This window comes from Triticum urartu, chromosome 5A (assembly GCF_056163025.1).
Source record: "Triticum urartu cultivar PI428250 chromosome 5A, HENAU_Tu73, whole genome shotgun sequence".
Taxonomy (NCBI): domain Eukaryota; kingdom Viridiplantae; phylum Streptophyta; class Magnoliopsida; order Poales; family Poaceae; genus Triticum; species Triticum urartu.
Genome location: NC_141877.1, coordinates 270,837,816 through 270,859,659, shown reverse-complemented (window position 1 = coordinate 270,859,659; position 21,844 = coordinate 270,837,816).

Genomic DNA, 21,844 nt, shown 5'->3' with positions numbered 1-21,844 from the left:
TCATCAATAACAATGGGATTAGCACAAGTAAAGCCAGATAGGGTGGATGGATCCACTGAAGGTCCCTTTGTAGCAACCCATGTGGTTTTGGGGTACTGCTCAGGTTTCCAGTAAGAGCCATCAGCATTCATTTTCCTTTCGAACCCAACACCCTCTTTCCTAGTGTTTTGGTTCATGATCTTCCTTTTGAGGACATCACATAGTGTCTGATGCCCTTTGAGGCTTTTGAACATCCCTGTTTCAAGCAATGTCTTCAACCTAGCATTCTCATCAGCAATAGCAGTGGCATCCTCAGCAGAGGGGTTAGTTGGCACATCAGCAGTTGAAGATATTGCAATAGTAGCAGCAGTAGAACAACCAGCAACAGAAGTAGCGTTGTCACGCTCAATACACTCAAGACATGGTGGTTCAAATTCTTCCTGAGTGGAACTGATCTGTTTGGCGCGAAGTGACTCGTTTTCCTTTTGAAGATCTTCATGAGCCGCTCTCAATTTCTCAAGATCTTGCTTCCTTTGAAGATAATCATAGGAAAGCTTTTCATGAGTTGTTGAGAGCATTTCATGACAACTTTCAAGTTCCTCATACTTAACGTGAAGATTTTTTATGTCTTCAATTAAGGACTGAGATCGAGTCATTTCAGCGTCTAACATGTCATCGCTTTTGTCTAACAGTTTTTGAATATGTTCCATAGCTTTCTGTTGTTCAGTTGCAATTTTAGCAAGTGTTTTGTAGCTGGGTTTGGAACCACAATCAGAGTCATCTTCATTGGAAGTTTGATAGTGAGTAGTGCGTGTGTTTACCTTGGCACCGTGTGCCATGAAGCAGTAGGTAGGAGCGGAGTAGTCCTTGTCATTTGCATCGGTGTCGGTGACGGAGTCATTGTCTTCAGTGTTGAAGATGGACTTGGCAACGTATGCTATAGCCAGACTCACAACGCCAGAATTGGACTCCTCCTCAGACTCCACCTCCGCCTCCTCAGAAGCGGACTCCTCCTCTGAATCCATTTCCTTTCCAACAAACGCACGTGCCTTGCCAGAAGAGCTCTTCTTGTGTGATGAAGACTTTGAGGAGGACTTGGAAGAAGACTTTGAGTATTTCTTCTTCTTCTTGACGTCAGAATCATACTCCTTGCTCTTCTTTTTCTTCTTGTTCTCATTGTCCCACTGCGGACACTCAGAGATGTAGTGTCCAGGTTTCTTGCACTTGTGGCATGTTCTCTTCTTGTAGTCATGAGCAGAAGCTTCATCATTCCTTGAGCTTGATCGTGAGGACTTTCTGAAGCCTTTCTTCTTGGTGAATTTTTGGAACTTCTTCACAAGCATAGCCAGCTCCTTTCCAATGTCTTCAGGATCATCAGAACTGCTGTCAGACTCTTCTTCAGATGAGGAGACAGCTTTTTCCTTCAAGGCACAAGTTCGCCCATAGTTGGGACCGTAGATGTCTCTTTTCTCAGAAAGCTGAAACTCGTGTGTGTTGAGCCTCTCAAGTATGTCAGACGGATCGAGTGTTTTGAAGTCAGGACATTCTTGAATCATCAGGGCTAGGGTGTCAAACGAGCTGTCAAGTGATCTCAGGAGTGTCTTGACGACTTCATGCTTGGTGATCTCAGTGGTGCTGAGGGCTTGAAGCTCATTTGTGATGTCAGTGAGTCGATCAAACGTGAGCTGAACATTCTCATTGTCATTTCTCTTGAAGCGGTTGAAGAGATTGCGAAGGACATTGATTCTCTGATATCTCTGGGTTGAGACGCCTTCGTTGACCTTGGAGAGCCAGTCCCAGACTAGCTTAGATGTTTCCAAAGCACTCACACGGCCATACTGTCCTTTGGTCAGATGACCACAGATGATGTTCTTGGTAGTGGAGTCCAGTTGAACGAACTTCTTGACATCAGCAGCAGTGACACCTTCACCAGCATTGGGAACGCCATTCTTGACGACATACCATAGGTCGGCATCAATGGCTTCAAGATGCATGCACATCTTATTCATCCAGTAGGGATATTCAGTTCCATCGAAGACTGGGCACGCAGTGGAGACTTTGATTATCCCTGCAGTCGACATAGCTAAAACTCCAGGTGGTTAAACCGAATCACATAGAACAAGGGAGTACCTTGCTCTGATACCAATTGAAAGTGCTAGTGATCGACTAGAGGGGGGGTGAATAGGCGATTTTTATGAAAGTCTTCAAAACATGGAAGTTTCGAAGACAAACGATAGAAATAAACCTATTACCATGCAGCGAAAGGTAGACTACACTAGGCAAACCATAGTCAAGTATTCAATGGAGTGAAAGCACAATGACTAATAGCAGCTAGGCAGTAAAGATCAGGTAGGAAGATATTGTGAAGCCAATCAGAACAAGTAGTCACTCAGTGAAGACAAAAGATAAAGCAATCATACAATGACTTCACAAGGACCAACAGTAAGTAAAGGGAAGGGAAGGATGAAACCAGTGACTCGTTGAAGACAATGATTTGTTCGACCAGTTCCAGTTGTTGTGACAACTGTATGTCTGGTTAGGGAGGCTGAGATTCAACTCAGAAGACCTCATATTCACCTTATTCCCCTTGAGCTAAGGACACCCAGTCCTCGCCCAATCACTCTGGTAAGTCTTCAAGGTAGACTTCCAAACCTTCACAGACTTCGTTCACCGGCGAACCAAAATGACTCTTGGATGCTCAGAACGCGACGCCTAACCGGCTGGAGGATTCATAGTCCTCAAGTGTAATAAGTCTTCAGATCACACAGACAGGAAGACTTAAGTGATGCCTAACACTCTTTGGCTCTGGGTGTTTAGGGCTTTAACCTCGCAAGGAATTCTCTCTCAAAGGCTTCGAGGTGGGTTGCTCTCAAACGACAAAAGCCGTGCACTAACTCTGAGCAGCCAACCGTTTATGGTTGTAGGGGGTGGGCTATTTACAGCCACTAGGCAACCCGACCTGATTTGTCCGAAATGACCCTTGGTCACTAAGGAACTGACACGTGTTCCAACGGTCAGATTTCAAACACACACGGCAACTTTACTTGGGCTACAAGCAAAGCTGACTTATCCAACTCTGGACAAGATTTGCTCTCATAGTCTTCACTCGAAGACATAGGATTTTGGTTAAGCATCACTTCAGTCATTCTGACTGGTTCACTTGGACCCCACTTAACAGTACGGTGGTTCCTATGACTCAACAAAGAAGAAAAAGAATGACGAAATAACTAAGTCTTCGCGCTCCATAGTCTTCATGCGATGTATTCTCTTGTCATAGACTTCAAGGTGAATGTCTTCACATAACACCTTTGACTTCAATGTCTTCATACATTTTTAGGGGTCATCTCTGGTAGGAAAACCGAATCAATGAGGGACTTCTACCTGTGTTATCCTGCAATTCTCACAAACACATTAGTCGCTCAACCAGGTTTGTCGTCAATACTCCAAAACCAACTAGGGGTGGCACTAGATGCACTTACAGGATTGATAAACCTTAGGTCATCCACTTGAGGGAAATTTGCTACTGTCCTACAAACCTCTGTTCTTGGAGGCCCAACAACGTCTACAAGAAGAAGGTTGTGTAGTAGACATCATCCGGCGTGCAGATAGTCTTCGACATTGCAAGGTGGGTTCCTCCTCCTATGACTTTAAAGCGATATATTCGGCTTTCCATTTAATGTCGTACCCCTCGGCTTCCGCGCCTTCCTGACTTCAGCCTCCACGTGTCCAGTGAATACAAGAGGTCGGGGTATTTTTACATATACCACCCTGACCGTACCAGAAAGGTGTCTATTTAAAGAGAATAGATCTCAGATCCATTCCAAATCCCATGGAAAAAAATCCTCAGAGCTTGTGGAGCAGAACCACCCCAACATGGCTAGCGCTCCCAGCTCTTCCTCTCGTCCCCACAACTCATAAAAGGGTGATTGGGAGAGATGTTCTGTATCTCACAGTCAGCTGGTGAAGCTGCAAACACAGGGCTTCCCCAATCCGTCCAGGGGGAACGAGTATGCTTCATCCCCTTCTTGTTTGGTCCCCGTACGAGAAGGAATGACGTCCTTCAATGGCGGGACTCAAGCAGAGAACTTCCCCAATCCGTCTAGGGGGAACGAGTATGCTTCATCCCCTTCTTGTTAAGAGGTGTCGGATTCCGAATCCACCCTTCCTCTGAGGTCTGTTGGAGTATTATGGCCTCCAACTGCACAGTCTCACTCCCGCCTCCATCCTGCATATTGCGGGTTATGTTGCTCTATGTGAGCTATTCCTGGGCTACGAGGCCCATTTCAATTTATGGAGAAGACTGTTCTGCCTTGTCCCTCGCAATTAAGGAGGTTCAATTTTTGAAGTGGGGGAGCCGAAGTGTGGTGCATCTCTGGAACCGGATAACTGTCCGACACGTCGAAGACGGCCTCCGAAGAGTGGCCTTCCGAATGGCTCTATATCGATGACGTCGCTCTTCCCGACCTAGTCCGGATGGGCCTCCCCGAATTTTCAAGCGCTCTGTTGAAGAAACGCCATAGCTGGCGTCCTCGGAGCCTCGAGGAAGAGGATAGCGGAGAGGTTAGCCAGCTGCTGGGCAAGATTAAGATGCTCGCCCAGTCCGGATTGTCAATAGTCAAGGTAATGGCGATCTCCATAGCGCAGGGGGACCAACCACTCCAATACAGAGGGCTACCCATGTGGCACTACAATGGGTAAGACGACGCCTCACGCTGCGGTCGGAAGGGCCCAAAGACCCCCGCCGCTCTGGCCAAAAGATTGGCCGAACTATATAAAGGGGAGAAGGAGGAGTTCACCCGTCTTCAATATCGAGACGGATTTTCCATGTATAATCCTCCTAGTTGGGTAAGCTCTAACTCCACTATTTTACACCTTTCCCTGAATTATCTTTGATGGGAAGTATCCTACCCACTCATAACAGGAATGGCGAAAGGCTGTCGAGGGGATCAATGACCCTGCCCCTCAGCCGGAGAGTCACAACCGGGATCTTGACCCCGGATATGAAGAAGATCCGGACATATTTGTGGAGATCGAGGATGGAATATTCTATCAGACGAACTATGATGGTACGGATGTACCTATCCTCGCCGATTACCCCGGCCTCCTTCCTGCTTCGCATGTAAGTAATTTAAAAGGTACTTTCTTTGAAAGAGTTCCCTTACTATGCCTCACCCACCACACTATTCCGTGTTCCAAAAGGGGAGGCGCTCGGCACTGCAACACGCACTAGAAGCATCTCCGAGGAGAGAAGCGCCCGTGCCTAGCACATCTTCGAAGAGGAAGGCAAATGATAACACAGCAGAACTCTCGTCAAAGAGGTAAGGCTTTTCTTCTCAAGAATACCCTTTTTGATTAGCACATCCAATTGTAATGCCATTTGCCGCATTCTATCAGGAAAAGTATCCGCCGAACTGTGTCCGGGGATCTGGCCTGACGCGCCTCCACTAGTCAAGTTCTGGACTCCGCCCAAAGGACGGGGGCTGGCACGGGAGCAACGCTGAACTGTCCTTCCATAGAGGATTCGGGCGACATGTCCGTCACGAACTCTGAAGTGGAGAGGGCTATGAATCATCATCATTGGAGGGTCGTTCTTCGTAACCTCATTTTTTCAAAAGAGGCATTTGATGCCTTCAACTCAGCCGATGCGTACATCCGAGCTGCTTGGGATGGGCTTGTCAGGGCCACAGACCAGCATCTGAAAGATATGCGGGTAAGCGTAGATTTAATAATCATACACTAGTAGCCCCCGAGACTTAAAGTAGTTGATACAACTGATTTAAGGATCAATGTATAACCAGGTGGTTACGGAGAAGAACATCTTGTTATCTCAGGAACTAGAAAAGTGTCGAACCCAGCTAAATGCTGCCAATGCCGAACTGGAGAAATCCAAGAAGGCATCTCCTGGTAATGTTTCCCTCTAGCAAGAAAACATAATGGTATATCGATAATGCTAACACGGTTGCTTACCTCTTAATAGGATCATTAGGTCAACTGCAAGAACAGCTGGAAGCCGCTCAAAGCAGAGAACGAGGAGCCAAAAAACTGCTAGCCTTGGGCGAGTGTGTGCTAACAAAAGTCGTTGTGAAAAAAAACAAGCTCCGGGATTCGAATACCCAACTGGGCGAGGAACTGAAAGATGTACGGGCCCAGCTGGCGGACTCCGTAAAGGAGAACAAAAGGTTGCGAGGCGGCATATTCAATATGTGGTCGAACTTACCTTCGAATAATTCAGAGGCAAAAGGGGTTGATAAAGTTATGTCTGCAGGTATACTGACCGATCGTCCCGAAGAGGAGATGTCCGAATCTTCGAGCGATCTGCTACAAGATCTGTTGCAGGTGCACGAGCAAGCTCGATAGGTGATGCAAAGTGTTGCCAAGGCCCTATGGCCATCTGCCTCCCATCCGGGAAAGCTGGAGGAGCTTATACAACTATTCAAGGGAGCGTGGTGGTGCTTTCGACTATGGAAGATATCAGCCTGTTGGGAAGGTGCACAGGAAGCCTGGGCCACGGTGAAAACACGGTATACCAAGCTTGATCCGAATCATATGGCTTGGATCGGACCTCTAGGGTCAGATGGAAAAGAAGTTCCTGTTAATTTGGTATATTACCAAGTAGAATTAGCCGCCAAGTATTCCCAGAAGGATTGTAAGTTAGACCGCCTGCTGGACGACATAGAGGAGGAAATTTTTGAGTCCTAGTGACTATGTACTTTCCTTGACATATGTGACTCTAGCGGAATTGTAAAAACAATTGTCATGGCAGACCTTTTCGCTTCGACCTCTGGACCCAAAGGTGCGGAGTGTTTCCGAATACCTTAGCGGTAAAATAGACCGGGGTATGCGTGGGAACCAGGCGTAGGGGTCATAGTTGCTTGAACAGACAATGTGTATCCGGCTAGTTATGTTATATTACATTATGATTGTAAGAAACATGTTCCAGAGAGAATAGTTCCATTAGGGGTTCCTTTCCCTGGGTGTGCATGCATTAACATGCATGTCCGAACTGTGATTGATAATATTACAGTATAGGTAATCATCTGGGGTTCATAATGGAAGGAATATAAAGCATCTTTAGTCCGCCGACCGAGTATTCTCTTAAGAACGCTAGCTTTCGGCTTCACCCAGTATGAGGTACACATCCAGATGACCCGACAGTAACAATCACAGAGGTGCTCCCTTTATGCCCTAGCCGAACTAATGGGAACGTAGGGCATAAGCACAGGAGCCAGCGAACCCAGCTTGGCCAAAACTTAAGTCATATCGATGCATATAATGGTGAAGAAAAGGTACATATGGGAAAAACGCATATGTGATGAGCTTGATGCTCAAAAAAGAGCTTCTGTCCGGGAAGCCCCCAGGTATAGTGGACATACATGCTGAAGGGTGTGTACATCATAGGTGCATGGTTTAGCCATGCGAAAGAGTTTAATTTTAGGAAAATAAAAAACAAAAAGAGAGGAAAAAATAAAGGAGACAACAAGGAGAAGGAGACAAACACATAGTTCGGCGCTAGGCATAGAATCTTTGGAGTCTGGCCGCGTTCCAGGGGTTCAGCTCTAGGCGATTGTCTGATGCAGCACGCAGGCGGTATGCTCCTCCCGTGAGAACCTCATCAATTATTAAGGGACCCTCCCACTTGGGCTTGAGTTTGTCCTTTTTCTTCTCTAGCAAGCATAGGACGAGTTCGCCAACATTATAAGTCTTCGCCCGTACTTCTATGCTTTGGTATCTGCGGGCCTGTTGTTGATAAAATGCGGAACGGGCTTTTACCACATCGTGCTCCTCCTCCAAGGCATCTAGGCTGTCCACCGATCGATCCTGGCCTCTCTCTCTTCGTACATGCGCACTCAAGGTGAGTCATGGATAATATCGCAAGGCAACACAGCCTCCGCCCCATACACCATGAAGAAAGGTGTATATCCAGTAGTGCGGTTGGGCATGGTCCATAGCCCCTAGAGTACGGAGTCAAGCTCCTAAACCCAGTGAATGTCTGATTCTTTCAAAGACCGCACTAGTCTAGGTTTGATGCCGCTCATAATAAGACCATTGGCCCGTTCGACTTGACCGTTTGTTTGCGGGTGATAGACAGAGGCGTAATCGAGCTTAATGCCCAGATTAGCACACCAAGTTTTCACCTCATCGGCTGTGAGATTGGAGCCGTTATCGGTGATGATGCTGTGTGGAACACCATAACGGTGCACCACACCAGATATGAAGTCTATTACTAGCCCTGCCTCGGTCGTTTTGACTGGTTTGGCCTCTATCCACTTAGTGAATTTATCCACCATGACCAGTAGATACTTTCTCTTATGGCTTCCTCCGTTAAGGGGTCCGACCATATCAAGCCCCCAGACCGCGAAAGGCCAAGTGATGGGGATCGTTTATAGAGCAGTGTGGGGCATATGGCTTTGGTTGGCGAATAGCTGGCATCCGATGCAACATTGGACAAGTTCCTGTGCATCTGCTCGGGCCGTCGGCTAGTAAAAACCTGTACGGAAGGCCTTGCTAACAAGGGCCCAAGCTGCAGCGTGGTGACCGCCGAGTCCAGCATGAATTTCAGCCAAGAGCTGCCGCCCCTCTTCCTCGGAGATACATCTTTGAAGAACTCCGGTAGCGCTTTTCTTGTAGAGCTCTCCTTCATGAACCTTGTAGGCCTTCGAGCGCCGAAAAATGCGGTGAGCCTCATTCTGATCCTCCGGGAGTTCTTTCCTATTAAGGTAGGCCAAGAAGGGTTTGGTCCATGGGGCAATGACTGCCATGGTTAGATGGGCTGGCGGTGTTTTTTCGGTGGCTAAGCCCCCGATGATATTGTTGTGTTCGGAGGCTTGGGTTATGTTCGGGTCCGGACTGGTGTTACCGCTCTCCCCATGCCACACCATGGACGGATTAAAGAGCCTTTCCAGAAAGATATTAGGTGGGACGGGGTCACGCTTGGCGCCAATGCGAGCAAGGACGTCCGTCGCTTGATTACTTTCTCGAGCCACGTGATGAAACTCAAGCCCCTCGAATTGAGCCGACATTTTTAGGACAGCGTTGCGATAAGCCACCATCTTCAGATCTTTGGCATCAAAATCTCTGTTTATTTGAGATATTGCGAGGTTTGAGTCCCCGCGCACTTCCAGGCGTTGTATGCCCGTAGGGACAGCCATCCGGAGACCATGTAATAAGGCTCATATTCGGCTGCGTTATTGGACTCTGTGTATAATATTTGGAGTACGTATTGGACTACGTCTCCAGTGGGGGACGTTAAAACGACGCCCGCTCCTAATCCTGCCAGCATTTTCGGAATATGTGCCATACTCTTTAGGGAGTTCGGCCTCTGTCCATTCAGCGACGAAGTCCGCCAGAACTTGGGATTTGATGGCTCGGCGCGGTTTGTATGTTATGTCGAATGGAAGGAGCTCAATGGCCCATTTGGCTATCCGGCCCGTAGCATCGCGGTTGTTTATTATATCATTGAGTGGTACTTTGGAAGCCACTGTGATAGAACATTCTTGGAAGTAGTGTCGTAGCTTCCGAGATGCCATGAAGACAACGTATGCTATATTTTGATAATGAGGGTACCGGGATTTGCATGGTGTGAGGACAGTGGATACGTAATATACCGGCTTTTGAAGTGGGAATTTGTGTCCGTCCTGCTCCCGTTCCACGACGAGCACGGCGATCACCACCTGGTGTGTTGCCGATATGTATAATAACATGGGTTCGCCGATGTTCGATGTGGCCAGGATTGGGTTGCTTGCCAGAAGGGATTTTATTTCTTCCAGTCCGGCTGTTGCCGCATCCGTCCACTCGAAGTGATCGGTGCGCCGGAGGAGGCGATACAATGGCAATGCCTTTTCCCCCAGTCTGGAGATAAAGCGGCTTAAAGCTGCCACGCACCCTGTGAGTTTTTGGACCTGTTTAAGGTCTGTTGGCATGGCCAATTGTGACAAGGCTCGGATTTTGGCTGGATTTGCTTCAATTCCTCTATTGGAAATGATGAAGCCCAGCAGCTTTCCAGCAGGAATGCCGAAAACACACTTTTTCGGGTTGAGCTTGATGTCATATGCACGGAGGTTGTGAAATGTAAGACGTAAATCATCTATTAGTGCATCGACGTGCCTAGTTTTAATGACGACATCGTCCACGTATGCTTCAACTATCTTGCTGATCTGTTTCTCCAGGCATGTTTGAATCATGCGTTGGTAGGTGGCCCTGACGTTTTTGAGCCCGAAGGGCATGGTGTTGAAGCAGAATGGCCCGTATGGGGTAATGAATATCGTTGCGGCTTGATCGGACTCCTTCATTTTGATTTGATGGTATCCAAAATATGCGTCGAGGAAGCATAGTGAATCGTGTCCTGCGGTGGCATCGATAATCTGGTCGATGCGGGGGAGGGGGAAGGGATCCTTAGGGCGGGCCTTATTGAGGTCATTGAAATCGACGCACACACTCCAGGATTTATCCTTCTTTGGCACCATCACCAAGTTTGCTAGCCAGTCCGAATGTTTTATTTCTCTGATGAGTCCGGCCTCGATTAGCTTGGCTAGCTCCTCCCCCATCGCTTGATGTTTGGGTTCAGAAAAATGCTGCAGTGTTTGTTTGACCGGTTTATATCCCTTCAATATGTTGAGGCTGTGTTCGGCCAATCTGCATGGGATTCCTGGCATGTCAGAAGGGTGCCAGGCAAATATATCCCAGTTTTCGCGCAGAAATTCTCGTAGCGCGGTGTCGACCGTTGGGTCTAGTTGCACCTCGATAGATGCTGTCTTCTTAGGGTCCGTTGGATGGACTTGGAATTTGACTATTTCTTCTGCTGGCTTGAAGGAGGTGGATTTGGGTCGTTTGTCCAAGATTACGTCGTCCCTATCCACTATGGAGCGTAATGCGGTTAATTCTTCGGCCGCGAGGGCTTCAGACAATGCCTCAAGGGCCATCGATGCGGTTTTGTTTTCGGCGCGGAGTGCTATGTCCGGATCACTAGCGAGAGTGATTATGCCATTGGGCCCCGGCATCTTGAGCTTCATATACCCATAGTGGGGTATACCCTGGAAGCGTGTAAATGCATCTCGCCCCAATAGGGCATGATATCCGCTATTGAAAGGGGCCACTTGGAAGGTTAGTTCTTCGGTCCGATAGTTCTCCTTTGTGCCGAATACCACGTCGAGTGTGATTTTTCTCGTGCATCGCGCCTCCCGACTAGGAATAATTCCCCGGAAGGTTGTGCTACTTTGTTTGATGCGGCTCCTGTCTATTTCCATTTTACTGAGTGTATCCTCGTAAATGAGGTTTAGTCCGCTGCCGCCATCCATAAGAGCCTTAGTGAGCCGAAAGCCGTCCATGATCGGACTGAGGACCAAGGCGGCTGGTGCCCGGATTGTCCTGTGTTTTGGTTCATCATCGGCATTGAAAATTATGGCCGTGTCGTTCCAAGGTTTTGTTGCCGCGATATGGCAGACTTCGGCAAGGTTGCGGAGTGCCCTTTTACGCTTATTATTTGAAGTGAAAGTCTCGAAGACCGTCTGTACTCTGGGGTCGTCTTTTGGAGGATGTTGCCTTGGGTTATTTTTGGTGAGGATATCCTCGGCGCTCTTGGACACCTGCCGGAGTATCCACAACATGCTCTAAGGCTGTGAGTTGATATAATATTCGGTGTTGTGTGTAGCTTGCATGGTCCATCGAGCCATCCCTCTCGAACGGTTCCGCGTCCCGTAATTGGCTTATATTTCTTTGTCATTGGGCCGGGCGTGCCACTAGGGTGCGTCCTTTTCACCTGAACGAGGGATTGGGTGGAAACCGACGGTTCCCAACAGACTGCCTAAGTTTTCCAGGTGATTTCCATTGCGTAGTACTTGTATACTATGGTTGCCAAGTCTACGAAGCGTGATATGCGACGACGGTTGATGGTGTTGAGGATTCCTTCATCCGTGCAATTGCTGCGGAACGTTGTGATCGCGTCTTCGTCGTGGCAATCTTCAATTTTATCTTTGACAAGGAGGAATCTGGCCCAGAAGTGGTGTGCCATTTCCTGATACTTCTTCCGTATGCCCCTGAGAGTGCTTACGTCTGGGTAGGTGGGTGGATTGAGTTCCAAACCCTTACCCAAATTAGGATCCGGAGTTTCGGGAATCTCCGGATTTAGTAGTTCGGGCTCCGGGATGTCAGTTGATTTTTTGGGCTTGTCATCTGATTCTATGTTTGGAGGACCGGACATGTCTTTCTGCTGGTAGGAGTCCGGCTCTTCAAGTTCAGAGATCCGAACGTAGCTCGTCCTTAACATAGGGGAAGAGTTATCGTCTTGCTCCTCTACTACCGCTATTTGACGGGTGATCGACAGAGTTTTAATTTCTCTTTGGTCGGGTTTAAGGCCAATCCGATCATAGTCTGTGGCGACCCCCAGGGCGGCGATGCGATCTAGGAGCTCGTTTAAAGACGATAGCTCCGTCGGATCCATCTGCTTGGAGTACTTGGAGTCAACACGAAGGGGATTTTTGATGACCCGAGAAGTCATCGTCAGCTTAACGGTCGAACGGGCGGTCATAATGAAGTCGCCCAGCCGGAGGGTTTGGCCTGGGGCCAGTGTTCCTCCGGAGGTGATGTTATCCTTGAGAACCAGGTGAGCCATCGATCCTATCTTTTGACAGCATAGTGGAACTCTCAATAAAAGCACCAATGTCGGTGTCAAAACCGGCAGATCTCGGGTAGGGGGTCCCGAACTGTGCGTCTAGGATCGATGGTAACATGAGACAGGGGACACAATGTTTACCCAGGTCCAGGCCCTCTCTATGGACGTAATACCCTACTTCTTGCTTGATTGATCTTGATGAATATGAGTATTACAAGAGTTGATCTACCACAAGATCGTAATGGCTAAACCCTAAAAGTCTAGCCTGTCTGACTATGATTATTAGCATCTATCTACAGACCTAGCCCTCCGGTTTATATAGACACAGGAGGGATCCAGGGTTACACAAGGTCGGTTACAGAGAAAGGAATCTTCATATTAGGTCACCAAGCTTGCCTTCCACGCCAGGAAGAGTCCCATCCGGACACGGGTAGAGTCTTCGGTCTTTGTATCTTCACGACCCATCAGCCCGGCCCATATCCAATAGGTCGGACGCCCGAGGACCCCTTAGTCCACGACTCCCTCAGTACCTGTCCACTAACAGTGCCAAAAGCATGTTCCTGCATAATATTGGGTTGGTTGTTAAGGCAATCTCGTCCAGACTGCCTCACGATCAAGATATGCAAGCTCAAAACAATGTTATATCTGCACTCCAGACACAAGTACATTCCCTAACAGAGACCCTTTTGAATTAAGGACAGCCATTGTTCAATGTCCTCAAGATATGCATGGTTTTGAAACCAGACTATCAGGCATTTGCTATGTTGTTCAGGAGCCTAGGAGAAATGAAGGCGAAGGTTATGGTGCTCCATCGGACAATACAACATGAAAACATAACAGTCAGGTCAAATGAACTGAGCTTTTGAACTTCTGGTGGTGCATTTATCTGCCAGACTGTTAACTTTTATGCCAACCTTCCTTTTGTTTTATGGTTGTAATTTCTTTTGTTGCGATACAAATTTGTTCCTAACGTGCAGCCACCAGCTGAAGAAAACAACAATCCATTTTTGTATAGTGTAGGGTGTTGCCTATATTTGCACTGGTGGCGAACTTTGATGCCCAGTGGATGTAACCTGTGCAATCGCCTTAATAGCGTAGAGTTAGTTTTGGGCTTATTTATTTCCTAGTCTTCTTTTTGCCCTGGTTTGCTAGTGGCCGCAACAACCATGGGCCATATACGGACCATGGTAACCTTGACCCTGCTACAGGTCGTAGGATCCATGGGCATCCTACGGGCCGTCGGAAAAATGGGCCTCCAACAGGCCGTAGAATTGGTGGGCCTCAAGCCGTCGAATAAATGGGTCCACATGGGCCGTAAAGGAGCGTAATTGGTATCGGGCCAGCATGGTAACGGGTCGTTAACAGGCGAGAAGATAGCAAAGGCTTAATTCCGCGACAGGCATAATGGGTCGTTAATGGGCCAGAATATAGGACGGGCTGGAAACGGCATAACGGGTTAATAGGCCACAAACAGGCTGATTCTAGCCACGGGCCGAATTTGGCCCATTAGGGGAACAGGCCAGTAACGGGATGGAAGTAATTAAGGGCCGAAAAGGAGCCCAAGAACGTATGGGCCATCAGTAGGCCAAAAGCTAACACGGGCTGGAGACGGCCCATGTGAATCATGGGCCATTAATGGGTACAAAGAAATTTACGGTACATTATGGGCTAGAGTCACCGTGGGCCACTAAAGGGCCTAAAGATATGAAAGGCCTCATGTGGGTCAAAAGACGTCATGGGCCATACATGGGCCGAAAGTGAAACGGGCTGGTGTTATATTCGACGGCCCACATGATGTTGTTGGGCCAATTTCGGGAAGGCCCTAACGGGCCGTGATTTACCGGGCCGTAAAATGGGCTATTTGCGAATGGACCATTAACAGGATTTTCATGGGCTAGCCCGCTAACTTTTGACTAAGTCAAATGGGCTGGCCTTTATAAGGTAAATGGGCCAGTGGTGGCCTATCGCACGTGTCGACATATCATAGGCGCCTATCTGACCCAATGCCGAGCTGACACGTGTTTCCTTCGGCCAATGAGAATTTTACACATGGAAAATCGCCATTTGTCCGAGCTGTAAACGGGTTATCGAATCCAATGCCAGACCTGATAGCTTAACGACGACCCGTTACGGTGGATGCCACGTGTCGGTTACCCTTGACGAAAGCACTTCCATGACGCGTCATTTATCGTCATGGAAGTGAACACTTCCATGATGATAATTTTGGTATTGTCATGGAACACTTCTACGATAGCACATGTATAACTATCTTGATTCTGTCATAAAATCGTCATGGATGTACATACATGACAGAAAAGGTGACCTACTATGGCAAACACCTATCATCACGGAAGTGTATTTTTTTGTAGTGCTTCCCGTGAGTCCTTGATCTTGATCATACACATTTGCATGTGTGTGATACGTCTCCAACGTATCTATAAATTTTGATTGTTCCATGCTATTATATTATCTATTTTGGATGTTTTATATGCATTAATATGCTATTTTATATTATTTTTGGGACTAACCTATTAACCTAGAGCCTAGTGCCAGTTCCTGTTTTTCCCCTTGTTTTTGAGTTTCATAGAAAAGGAATACCAAACGGAATAAAACCTTCGCGATGATTTATCTAGGACCAGAAGACAACCAGGAGACTTGGAGATGAAGTCGGAGGAGCCAAGAGCCAGCCACAAGGATGGAGGGCGCGCCCCCACCCTTGTGGGCCCCTCGTGCACCTCCTGACCTAATTCTTTCTCCTATATATTCCCATATATCTCCAAACCACCAGAGGCATCCACGAAAACACTTTTCCACCACCGCAACCTTCTGTACCCATGAGATCCCATCTAGGGACCTTTTCTGGCACCCTGCCGGAGGGGGATTCGATCACGGAGGGCTTCTACATCAACTCTATTACCCTTCCGATGAAGCGTGAGTAGTTTACCGCAGACCTATGGGTCCATAGCTATTAGCTAGATGGCTTCTTCTCTCTCTTTGATTCTCAATACAATGTTCTCCTCGATGTTCTTGGAGATCTATTTGATGTAATACTTTTTACGGTGTGTTTGCCGTGATCCGATGAATTGTGGATTTATCATCAGCTTATCTATGAATATTATTTGAATCTCCTCCGAATTCTTTTATGCATGATTTGATATCTTTGTAATTCTCTTCGAACTATCGGTTTGGTTTGACCAACTAGATTTGTTTTTCTTGCAATGGGAGAAGTGCTTAGCTTTGGGTTCAATCTTGAGGTGTCCTTTCCTAGTAATAGTAGGGGCAGCAAGGCACCTTTTGTATTGTTGCCATCGAGGATAAAAAGATGGGGTTTTCATCATATTTCTTGACTTAATTCCTCTACATCATGTCATCTTACTTAATGCATTACTCCGTTCTTTATGAACTTAATACTCTAGATGCATGCTCGATAGTGGTCGATGTGTGGAGTAATAGTAGTAGATGCATAATCCTTTCGGTCCACTTGTCACAGACGTGATGCCTATATTCCTGATCATTGCCTTAGATATCGTCATAACTTTGCGCTTTTCTATCAATTGCTCGGCAGTAATTTTGTCACCCATCGTATTATTTGCTATCTTGAGAGAAGCCTCTAGTGAAACATATGGCCCCCGGGTCTATTTTCCATCATATAAGTTTCCGATCAACACTATTAGTTTCCGATTTACCCTTTTTGCAATCTTTTACTTTCTGATATATAAACCAAAAATACCAAAAATATTTACTTTATCATTTATCTATCTCTATCAGATCTCACTTTTGCAAGTAACCGTGAAGGGATTGACAAGCCCTTTATCGCGTTGGGTGCAAGTTGTTTGATTTTTTGTGCAGGTATTCGATAGAGATAGATAAATGATAAACTAATATTTGCTATCTTGAGAGAAGCCTCTAGTGAAACATATGGCCCCCGGGTCTATTTCCCATCATATAAGTTTCCGATCTACAATATTAGTTTCCGATTTACTCTTTTTGCAATCTTTTACTTTCTGATCTATAAACAAAAATACCAAAAATATTTACTTTATCATTTATCTATCTCTATCAGATCTCACTTTTGCAAGTAACCGTGGAGGGATTAACAACCCCTGTATTGCGTTGGGTGCAAGTTGTTTGATTGTTTGTGTAGGTATTAGGTGATTTGTGCATTGTCTCCTACTGGATTGATACCTTGGTTCTCAAACTGGGGGAAATATTTATCTCTACTTTTCTGCATCACCATTTCCTCTTCAAGGTAAAAACCAACGTAAGCGCAAGAAGTAGCAGGAAGAATTTCTGGCGCCATTGCCGGGGAGATTTACGCCAAATCAAGACTCGTCTCCCGTCAACTTGCCAATTTCTAGCGCTGTTGCCGGGGATATTTATGCCAAATCAAGACTTGTCTCCCGTCAACTTCCCAATTTCTGACACCGTTGCCGGGGAGATCTACGCCAAGTCAAGACATACCAAGTACCCATCATAAACTCTCATCTCTTACAGTACATTATCCGCCATTCGACTCTCGTTTTCCTCTCCCCCACTTCCAAAACGATTTTCAAAAAGATTTTCCTTTTCATTCGCCCTTCTTTCCGTATGCCTTTTTACTCATTTGCTATCTTTGTTTGTGTTGCTATGAGCCTTCTATTTGCTTGCATCTTCGCTTGCTAAAAATTTATTGATATGGATCCTCATCCACTTGCTAATCTTTTTAAAAGATCCAATTATGATGAACCAATTGCTAGTGATTTGAGTGCACTAGATTATCTTTATGAGGTTTTCCTTGAAATTCGTGAATCTAAAAATTGTGATGAAGAGTTGAAAGAAGAAATTTATGAAGTGATTCACGATAGCTCCTTGAATGAAAAGCATGATCGCAATGATATTAGTATAAATTCTATTAATGAAAATTGTGTTAATGATATGCAAAACCCTAAGCTTAGGGATGCTAGTTTTGCTATGTCCACTACTTGTTGCAATGATCGTGATTGGGGTGATTCTTCTTACAATCTTGAAAATTTATTTAAGCCCCATGATGAATATGAGATTGATAACAATGTTCGCAATAATACTGAAAGTGGGTTTGGAAGAGTGTAAACTTTAGATCCCACATATTTGGATAATATTCAATCTTATGAAGTTTTTGATAAAAGTGGGTTCGGAGAGGTCATGACTTTATTTTATGATAATCCCACTATTTCGGAAGAGTGTCAACTTTGCATGCATGTGGATCATGAAGAGAAAATTTTATGTGATAGATATATTTTTGAATTTGATTATGATCCGACATGTAATTATTATGAGAGAGGAAAATATGGTTGTAGAAATTTTCATGTTACTAAATTACCTCTCGTTACGTTGAGATTGCTATTGTTTCTTTCTTCTTCCTTGCATATGGTAGTTTTTGCTTGTCTTTAATTTGTTTGCTTATATAATGCCTATGCATAGGAAGTATATTAGACTTAGATGTGTTTGTCATGTGTTTTATGATGCTCTCTTTGTGCTTCAATTCTTGTCTTTTGTGCGAGCATCATCGAAATCTCAATGCCTAGCTAAAAGGCTTTAAAGAAAAGCGCTTGTTGGGAGATAACCCAATATATTTCCTTCCTGTTTTGCAAAAAATAATTCATCTATCTTCTAGTTGGATGTGTTTTGTGTTTTAATTAGTGTTTGTGCCAAGTAAGACCTTTAGGATGGCTTACGGTGATAGTTGATCCGATCTTGCTGAAAAACATAAACTTTTGTGCTCAGGAAAACAATTCTATTTTGTGACACAAGCGCGATAAAATACTAATTCTTTTTGCAGAAGATTAATAAAAAAAATTCTTAGGTTGTCCTAATTTTTCAGAATTTTTGGAGTTACGGAAGTATTCGGGAGTTACATATTACTACAGACTGTTCTGTTTTTGACAGATTTTGTTTTCTTTGTGTTGTTTGCTTATTTTGATGATTCTATGGGTAGTATCAGGGGGTATGAACCATGGATGAGTTGGAATACAGTAAATATTACACCACCATAAATAAATAATGAGTTCACAACAGTAACAAAAGTGGTGATTTATTTTCTTATACTAACGGAGCTTATGAGATTTTCTGTTGAGTTTTGTGTTGTGAAGTTTTCATGTTTTGGGTTAGGATTTGATGGACTATGGAATAAGGAGTGGCAAGATCCTAAGATTGGGGATTCCCAAGGCACCCCAAGGTAATATTGAAGGACAACCAAGAGCCTAAGCTTGGGGATGCCCCAGAAGGCATCCCCTCTTTCGTCTTCGTCTATCGGTGACTTTACTTGATGCTATATTTTTATTCACAAAATGATATGTGTTTTGCTTGGAACGTCTTGTATGATTTGAGTCTTTGCCTTTTAGTTTGCCACAATCATCCTTGCTGTACACACCTTTTGATAGGGACATGCATGAATCATGATTTATGAGAATACTCTATGTGCTTCACTTATATCTTTTGAGCTAGGCAATTTTGCTCTAGTGCTTCACTTATATCTTTTAAGAGCACGGCGGTGGTTTTATTTTATAGAAATATATGAAATCTCATGCTTCACTTATATTACTCTGAGAGTCTTTAAACAACATGGTAATTTTCTTTGGTTATAAATTTAGTCCTAATATGATTGGCATCCAAGAGGGATATAATAAAAACTTTCATATAAAGTGCATTGAATACTATGAGAAGTTTGATTCCTTATGATTGTTTTGAGATATTAAGATGGTGTTGGAAATATGCCCTAGAGGCAATAACAAAATGGTTATTATTATATTATTTTTCCTTGTTCATGATAATTCTCTATTGTTCATGCTATAATTGTATTAACCAGAAACCATAATACATGTGGGAATACATAGATCACATCATGTCCCTAGTGAGCCTGTAGTTGACTAGCTCGTTCATCAATAGATGGTTGTCGTTTCCTAACCATGGACATTGGATGTCGTTGATAATGGTATCACATCATTAGGAGAATGATGTGATGGACAAGACCCAATCCTAAGCATAGCACAAGATCATGTAGTTCGTTTGCCAGAGCTTTTCTAATGTCAAGTATTTCCTTGGACCATGAGATTGTGCAACTCCCGGATACCGTAGGAGTGCTTTGGGTGTATCAAATGTCACAACGTAACTGGGTGACTATAAAGGTGCACTACAGGTATCTCCGAAAGTGTCTGTTGGGTTGGCATGAATCGAAACTGGGATTTGTCACTCCATATGACGAAGAGGTATCTCTGGGCCCACTCGGTAATGCATCATCATAATGAGCTCAATGTGACTAAGGACTTGGTCACGGGATCATGTGTTACGGAACGAGTAAAGAGACTTGCTTGTAATGAGATTGAACGAGGTATGGGGATAGCGACGATCGAATCTCGGGCAAGTCACATACCGATGGACAAAGGGAATTGTATACGGGATTGATTGAATCCCCGACATCGTGGTTCATCCGATGAGATCATCGTGGAACATGTGGGAACCAACATGGGTATCCAGATCCCTTTGTTGGTTATTGGCCGGAGAGATGTCTTGGTCATGTCTACATGGTTCCCGAACCCGTAGGGTCTACACACTTAAGGTTCGATGACGATAGAGTTGTTATGGGAAATTGTATGTGGTTACCGAAGGTTGTTCGGAGTCCCAGATGAGATCTCGGACATCACGAGGAGTTCCAGAATGGTCCGGAGGTGAATATTTATATATGGGAAGTCCAGTTTCAGTCGCTGGAATAGTTTCGGGGGTTATCGGTATTGTACCGGGACCATCGAAAGGTGTCCGGGGGTCCACCTGCCCCGGGGGACTTAATGGGCTGAATATGGGAGGGAACCAGACCCTGATGGGCTGGTGCACCCCCAAGGGCCCAAGGCGCCTAGGGTTGGAAACCCTAGGGGGAGGGGGCTTCTCCCACCTTGCTTGGGGGGCAAGTCTTCCCCCTGGCTGTCGCCTCCCATCTAGATGCATCTAAGGGGGTCGGCCCCTCTCCCCTTCACCTTATAAATAGAGGGGGGTGGGAGGGCAGCCACACCCCTTCCCTGGCGCAACCCCTTCCTACTCTAATGATACGTCTCCAACGTATCTATAATTTTTGATTGTTCCATGCTATTATATTATCTGTTTTGGATGTTAATGTGCTTTCTTTTACACTTTTATATTATTTTTTGGACTAACCTATTAACCGGAGGCCCAACCCAAATTGTTGTTTTTTTGCCTATTTCAGTGTTTCATAGAAAAGGAATATCAAACAGAGTCCAAATGGAATGAAACCATCGGGAACGTGATTTTTGGAACAAATGTGATCGAGGACTTGGAGTGGCCGTCAAGAAACAAACAAGGCGGCCATGAGGCAGGGGGAGCGCCTTCCCCCTTGGGCATGCCCTCCCCCCTCATGGGCCCCTTGTGGCTCAACTGACCTACTTCTTCCTCCTATATATGTTCACATACCCCGAAAACATCCAGGAGCACCATGAAACCCTATTTCCACCGCCGTAAACTTCTGTACCCAAGATATCCCATCTTGGGGCCTTTTTCGAAGCTCCGCCGCAGAGGGCATTGATCATGGAGGGCCTCTACATCAACTCCATGGCCCCTCCAATGATGTGTGAGTAATTTACCTTAGACCTTCGTGTCCATAGCTAGTAGCTAGATGGCTTGTTCTCTCTCTTTGGATCTCAATACAAAGTTCTCCTCAATTCTCTTGGAGATCTATTTAATGTAATCTTCTTTTGCGGTGTGTTTGTCGAGATCCGATGAATTGTGGGTTTATGAACAAGTCTATCTATGAACAATATTTGAATCTTCTCTAAATCCTTTTATGTATGATTGGTTTATCTTTGCAAGTCTCTTAGAATTATCAGTTTGGTTTGGCCTACTAGACCGATCTTTCTTGCAATGGGAGAAGTGCTTAGCTTTAAGTTCAATCTTGCGGTGCTCGATCCCAGTGACAGAAAGGGAAACGACACGTATTGTATTGTTGCCATCGAGGATTAAAAGATGGGGTTTATATCATATTGCATGAGTTTATCCCTCTACATCATGTCATCTTGCTTATGGCGTTAATCTACTCTTATGAACTTAATACTCTAGATGCATGCTGGATAGAGGTCGATGTGTGGAGTAATAGTAGTAGATGCGGGCAGGAGTCGGTCTACTTGTCACGGACGTGATGCCTATATACATGATCATACCTAGATATTCTCATAATTATTCGCTTTTCTATCAATTGCTCGACAGTAATTTGTTTACCCACCGTATTACTTATGCTAT